Below are 8,060 nucleotides of genomic sequence, written 5' to 3'. Positions count from 1 at the left end.
ACTAATAATAATTAAAGAGTAGCTCCATTAACTTGTTGGAAATCACTGCAGTGAAATTCTATTTCAATTAAAGAGATTAATGATTATTAAAGTTAACTTTTTCACTCAACACCGGCTTAATAGAAGTTACTTTTTTTTTTACGATAAAAAATAAAGAATTAAACTGAATTTTGAATGTAGAAAATATTTAAAGAGGAAATATTATTCTGAACATGCAATACATCAATAGCAGTCGAGTTATTTTCCTTGCTAAAAGATAGACATAACACAGATGACCAAGAATTGATATATTCTTTGAAAATAATAGTTAGGACACAAATGAAAATATTATTTAATTTTCTAACAACCATTATTTTTATCTAAATAAAAAAATCTAGAATTTTTTCATGTGCTCTATATCCTCAAATATCTCTCTAAACAGTAATTGGAAACATGATCACGCAGATCTGATTATTCGATTGTTAGTGTACCATCATTACAGGATTCTTTCGCTAAAATTCAGTTATTATTCGCAAAAATTCTTATATCAACACATATGTCTATAATGTGTATATAAAAAAAAATAAAGTTATCAAGGAAAATAATATTCACTTAATTAAAAAAATTACATATGAGAGTATTTATTTAAATTACTTAAATAATCAACTTGATAATAATATTCTTTTATTACTCAGGTTATTTAATTAGATGATGAAACACACAAGTGTATTTACCAACGAAGTTTAAGCAAAGATTATTGCAAATTTGTGGACAAACATTGAAACCACTAAAGACATCACTTGACATATCTTCATTTGATTATTTTTGTTTTCTCTATCTCTAGTATTTAATCCAAAAAAAAATTTACGTGGCACCAAAATACCCGACTACGTCACTACCTGTATTCTTACACGGACGTTTTAATCGTGGGATTAAATCAGTAGAATATAAATTTACGGATGTACATTTGAGATTTCCGTGAGAGAGCAATGGAGGGATTTGGAGCACACTTTTCTCACTACTATGTTGGCGCAATTTAGGCAGAAAGGGAAAGAATATGAGAAGGTATAAATTACAACGGGTGCCGGAACGAATCACCAAAAAGCCGGTTTTGCTGACTCCCCCGCGAGTCAAGCCAACGACAAAAGCACCACAGAGCTTTTAATACCGTGCCAAGGTCGCCCACGACACGAGAAAATGAGTTTTTCTCTCAAGCAAGAACGGAAACGGCTGACGGGACGTGTTTTTATCACGGACTACTGTTTGAAAATATTCTACAAGTATTCCATGACTCATAAGTATTTTTAATGCCATACTGAAATTTTTTCCGCCCTTAAATTTTGTCACTTTTTCATATTCAAACGACACACAAAATCTGTTTTGTCTTCAGCACGAAGAGAAAATTATTGAGCTTTGAGACATAATGTTATGATGAAGCTGGATAACGTACGATGTTATAGAGTGTAAAAGACGAGAAGTCAAAGAGACTAATGAAAAAAGAAAAATGCGGGCCAATGCCAGAACTCAAGATGACACTTGGCACTGTCTGTAACTCAAGGTAACTCTTTCTCTCATCCTTTCGCTCTCATCTTCAGGTCAAGAGTAAAGCGACGAGGGAATCGACAAAGAGCTGGCGCCGAGTGAGGTGATGTCCTCTTCTTCCTCATGTATCTTATACCTATCTCTGACTCACACGTTTAAACTCAAATACTATTCTTAGCTGTGGACCCCCACGAACACTCCTCATTCTCATTCCCTTTATCCGGCAGACGCTCCCAAAATAAATGACAATTCTGTCTCATTGGCGAAGTTCAAGAGTAAACTTCATTCAACCACTTGATTAATAGCTTTATTAGTATTCGCGCACTGGATTTTGCAAGTTTAAAAACCCCAATAAATCTAAATTGATTGGTTCAACTTCAAGACCACTGTGTCTATCTCTCAATGCAGTCTTACGACAGACTGAACACTGCACCACCAACTGCCTGCTAACATCGTCGAGTTATTTTTGCTGGCTCATGAATCGTCAAGAGCTGCTATGATCCAAGAGCTTCCGGTGCATTATAGAGAACTTTTTCAACTTTAAAATGAGCACAGTTGTATCTTCATGCAACCATAAAGGGATAAATCGACTTGGAAAATATTTTTATCACGATAAACTCACTTTTTTTTTGTTGCAAACTGTTGCTGTCATTTATAACATATAAAATAGTCATATTGGAATATTTTTTTCTCTACAAAATTTTTTTTCCCTTCGTATTTAATCTCTCATAAATCATTGATGTGGAATATTTTTTTTACAATTTTGTATCTATCTTCTATACAAGATGTATCCCACTTTAAAGACATTTTTCACTTGTAAAAAAAGTTTTTGACAATTTAGACGAGATATTTGTTTCTCGGAGATAATAGTTTGAGGAAAAAATAACAGCAATAAAATAAAATATCACACTATTATTTGAAGCGTACTATTCTATTTAATATTAAGCTTTATATTAAATGTAAAACCAACATGTTAATCTCTGCTACGTTGACTTGTTGAGTGTGCCGATTAGCGGCACTTTTGTATAAACTGGACACCACAGTTGTATAAATGTTTTCTGTACATTTAACTCGGCTATTCAGAGTTTATAGAATTCCAGTAGTTTTTCCAGCGAGATTTTTACCTTAAAATTCGTCATGTTTAGATAGCTTGAATGCAAATATTTTCAGCTTGTTCAGGAAGTGGAAAAAAAGAAAGAGAGAGAAGAGAGGATTAATCAAACAATGAAGTAGAGAACAAGTGGAGTCGATTTCTCATGGTAGGAGTGGAGGTGAAATTAAACAGGGAGTGAGTTTGAGTGGCAAAAGAGGTGGTAATTTTCTCTCTTTCTCTCTGAAATGTTCTTCTTTGGCTTTCAGTCTCCAGCTATTACTCTCTAAAGAGCTCTCAAACTCTCCGAGATATTAATCTTTCGTTCTTTGCTGATAAGGAATAGGTTAATCGTCTTCTCGAAGGGCATTCTCTGGCTCATAGCCCGTCTATATAGTCCTGATGCCTATCAGACTACGACGTCTGGTCGCTTTTAATGGCATTGTCGTTTGTAAAAAGCCGGTATCAGTTGCTGGAAAAACTTATACGTGACTTTGAGTTGCGTCATATGTTTCCACGACCATTTAGAGACCACGAGCACAAGATATTTTACATGACTACTTTTGAGAATAAAATTAGTCGTCTTTAACCAATCTGTCATTTTAGATAAATAAGTCACCAAAGATTTATCGTTGATATTTATGAATAATCTCTTACTTCAAAAGTGTTAAAATATTTGTCAAGCAGAAATTTCAAGTCAGTTGATTCATTTTTAATTCTAAAAATTATTTATTTATTGATGTGAAAAATTTTCTAATTGATAATAAGTAAAAATAATTTGGTGGATATAAAAATAGACATTGAAGTAGGTCTTTTAATGAATAAAAAATAAAAATAATAAATGGAAAAAACCTCTTACCAAATTATTAAAACAGCAGCATTAAACGATGGGTCTTTGATGATACACGAGTGTATACATAAATTATATGAATGTAAGAAATTGTTAAAGAGACTTTGAAGCACGAGGAAGAGAAGAAGGTGTGCATCATAAGACATCGCAGACACATAGTCAGACAGCACTTGGTATTTATAGATATCCAAGAGCACAAGAGGTATATAGAAACAGAGAAAACACATCTCATATACAGTCGGAGCTATTGCGGCGTCAAGTGACGGAGTAGATAAAATTGGCAACCATCCAAACCTCTTACTCGATTCTTTCTCTTTTCCGTATAGTTTAACAATTTCATCAAATTGTTTGCAACAACAATTAATCATGACAGTTGTGAATAAAAAAGTTACTTTTCCGGTGTAGCGATGCTTCCTGTAAGCGGAAAACGCGTTTGCCAATTAAAATTCCATAGCAATGAGTTAAAATGCGCGTATTTTGTTTATTTGTCGGAATAAAAGAGGAGTGGGAATATTCAATGAATAGCTAGGATTTTATATGGCACCTAAACATGAAAGCCACAGAAGTCGTGTAAAATACGGAATTAACGCAATGCTATGACACCCGTTATTTACCAAAATACGTATATATATATATATATATATGTACTATATCTATATACTTGGATAATAAAATACCAAATACCAATTTTTCCTCTCCCTCTTCCTCTTAACCATTTTTGACCGTTCTTCCTTCCTGTCGTGTATGTATAGTTTACCAAACAATTCCCAATTGCTTTGTCAAAAAGTTCCTGCTAAAAATGGCCGCTGATTTATAGGCTTGTGGCGACCGCGCGTGGATTTATTGTCCCAGTCCGACAAAAAGTCCTGCGTTGTCACGGACTCCGCGTGCTTTATCCCCCTGCTTGTGATGTTGCAGAGAGGGTATTTTGGACTCGTAGCTCGTTAATACGCTCGATCCTCTCTTGTAAACGAATCTCTCTTGTCCTACCAGCACATACTATCCCCCTTCTCCCCAGGAAACACACGAGTTACGTTTATGAAATTGAAAAACAACCACCACTGTTGAATTATTGAGACTCATCATCACCCAGAGTAACCAACCAATGCTCCAACGAAAAATACTTTAAGCCATATCACCACCACCACCACCAACCGGCCCTTTCATTTTTCTCCTAGATGAATGGCTAACCCTCTTAAAATGAACCCGTAAAAATTCTTGTGATTAATCGCACGAAAAAAAATATCACGAAAATCGATGATGGTTCACGAAGGACGATTTTTTTGCATTAATAAATTTGGAAAGCAAACCATTTCGTCATCAAAGTAAACTCGTATATATATTTTATTTACTTTTGCTGACACATGTAATCCGGGCAGCGTCCTCGCTAATTTATGCTCGCAATTACTTGAGTACGAGCACCGACGTTGTAAATTAATTGGGAAGATGGTGGTAAAAGTTAATTTTGTAGGTACAGCCTCACATCCTGAGAGTATTCGCAAGGAAGAGCGCACGGGCTTTACAGTCGTTTGGCTCAGGTGGTGCTCACTTGGTAAACCCAAGGAGTAGTAGAAGACTCCAAGAAGGAGAGAGAGATGATTGCAAGTAGAAGTTCGTAAGCCAAGAGGAACTTACATATTGGATGTAGTTATACACAGAGAAGGATATTAGGAATGTTAGTAAATTTCATTCGAGCCACCCACATTTACAAATACTACTCAGAATCGTTTAACTCAACTTATAAAGTTTTGGTGCATCACAAAGGTATTCCAGGGCGCGGCCGTTGATTTTTTTTTACCCTGCACCCAACAAGTTTTGTCCTTCTCGAGAAATAGCCGAAAAATTTATGTGCATCCACGTTCGAAAAGTAAAGCATTCCCTTCATTATTTGACTCTGGTTTTAGTCAGACAAAAAAAAAGGCTGAGTAAACACAAGATGCATAATATATTTGTACACGGAACGATAGCTAGTTCGTGAATTTTACAAAGCAAAATTGTATACATTAAGTAGTATTGTTAAATATATATATATTTATGTGTATATAGAAGGCAGTGGAATGTGAGGATTCAGAGGAGATACAGTCACGAGCACGTACACGCGTCACGCTCTTCCGTAATTCAGTAAGGAGAATGTATCCGGACGAATGAGGTGCTTTCTTCAACGGCAACAGGTAGCTTATATTACGCTGCCAACACTACAGATTTTGTCTATGTGTTGTAACGTTATTTTTCGACCCCCAAAAGGGGTTTACTCCATAACGCACCTTCCTTCAGGTGGGCATCCTGATTAGAACCATCCCTGGGAGACTAATACTACTTTACCTAGGGCGCCAAGTTATTTTTATTCACCAGAACAACTAAACTGGTATAACTTACAACTAATTCAAACTTAAATCTAACCTCAATATCTCAACTTACTAGCTAACTCAAAATCCACACAATATCTCGAAATCTCAATACTTAAAACTAAATCTCAAACTTATATCAAAATCTCAATACTTAAAACTAAATCTCAAACTTATATCTAACTTAACTAAGATGGTCCCACCAAAAATCAGGATCCTCCTGAACAGGGCATGTCCTGGCCCTCAGTTGTGTAGGTTGTGGAGAGGGGTCGTGTCCGGCCAACAGAACAAATTAAATCGAGAAAACAAAGGGACTAAAGACGCAAATAAAATCGACTGACTACGGAATCGGTTGAAGGTTCTCAAACTACCACAAATAATCTAACGAGTTCGTAATATTTTAATTATTAAATTTATTCTCAATACTGTTAACTTTCTCAACAATAACTGGAGCTCAAAGCATAATTATAAATCAAAATCATCTAACTGAAACTTTAACATTTTACAATTCTCAAAATAAACTGAACCAAACGTTAACCTGTTACAATTCTGGAGCTCAAACACATTCTACATAAACTAAAGCATATTTCTTCAACAAAAATCATTCTTAATAAATTCTAACTCAACTCAATAACTCAATATCTTAATCCTTAACAATAAAACAAATCTTTAAATCAAATTAACTCAACTACATCACAATCTTCTTTAACTGAATACATAACTAAACTTAAACCTAACAAACGAGTACGAGAGCAAACCAAGCCTCACGGATTTTCTTTTCCATAAAAATAAAATATTCTCAACTAAATACAAAGTTTCCTTTTAACCCATCTCAAGTCAATTCTCAATAACTTACAACTTCTGCAGAGAGCTTTCGATGTTTAGCTTTTATCAAACCTAGTCCCGGTTGTTCTGGACTTCCTTGCACTGGAATGGAGCTCATTGCTGATCTTCATTCTGCCTTCTGGATCTCTGCTCTTCCAATTGGCACACTCATCTCTTCACAGGCATGGCCTGCACTCGACTTCTTGACTTACTCTCGACTAACTCTCGACTAACTCTCGACTAACTCTCGACTAACTCTCGACTAAACTCTCGACTAAACTCCATGACTGCATCTCCAAAAACTGAATCCTCAAAATCTCCTATCTTTAATTTCTTCATTCTCCGCAATTTCTTCTCCCTCCAAACTCAAAATTCTTTCAATCGTCTTACAATACGTTCGTTAGTGGGGTTTCTATTCACACGTGGCTGTCTACCCAGATTTTCATATGGATGGGTCACTTAAAAACTAATGGGCACCAAACTAATGTCTCAAACTCTAAACTTAAGGTCGAACTAACAAAAACTCAAAAACATTAATCACGAAAACCTCTAACGACCCTAAATCCCTAAATCCTGAATAACCGAACCGAACGCTACGATAATCCTACGACCTAACGACCTCTTCCATACGTCCACCAATTCCATCCCTCTGTATATTGGAGTCCCATTTTAAATTTACTGGGCAACAACCCAAACAAAAACACCCCGTGACTGACCAAACCCTTAGGGCTAGGTAGGAGACGTCGCCAGCATGGGAGAAACAACTGCAGGGTGACACGTTTACTTTTGGTCCTCTAGCTACTTCCAACTACAAGTACAGCTTCCCAACTCTCCTCGATCAACTCAAAAATCTTTCCCAACTCCTCCAGAATACTCACTGCCACTAACAAATACAACAGCTTCCCACTCTCCTCTATCAATCGTCCATATGGACTGACAAATCTTCTCTACCTTCTCTCTGGATCCAACGCTGCTTTCATCTTGGGGTAGTGAGATTTCACAATTTCACACGACGTTTTAGAAAAATTATTAACTAAGAAAATCATCAGCCTTGGTTTGCAGTAAATGTTATAAATCCATAATCCTAACGATAAACAACTAACTATGCTAATCTTGCTAAAAAGAACTATTCGATTCTAGTCTAAAAAATCCTACTTATAACGAACTATTCGTCTTTTCTATCTAATCGAACGGGCCAATAAAACATAACATAATCCAATAGTGAAATTACAAAACAACAAAAATATACAGAAATTAATTCGATAATAATCAGACGCATAATTAAATAGTAATGATTAAATAGCAAATAATAAAGATAGTTTTGGCGTAGGGAAGTAATATAATTACTAAAGCAGTTGGCAAGTCATGAATTTCTTGCGGACTATAAGAATCAGTATAAGATGCTCAGATGAGCCTTAAATTGGCTATT

Source organism: Chelonus insularis, unplaced genomic scaffold (genome assembly GCF_013357705.1).
Source record: "Chelonus insularis isolate UGA/USDA-ARS -01 unplaced genomic scaffold, ASM1335770v1 contig_568_pilon, whole genome shotgun sequence".
Lineage (NCBI taxonomy): Eukaryota > Metazoa > Arthropoda > Insecta > Hymenoptera > Braconidae > Chelonus > Chelonus insularis.
The sequence above is the reverse complement of the archived record's forward strand: the minus strand, read 5'-3'. Positions refer to the sequence as shown.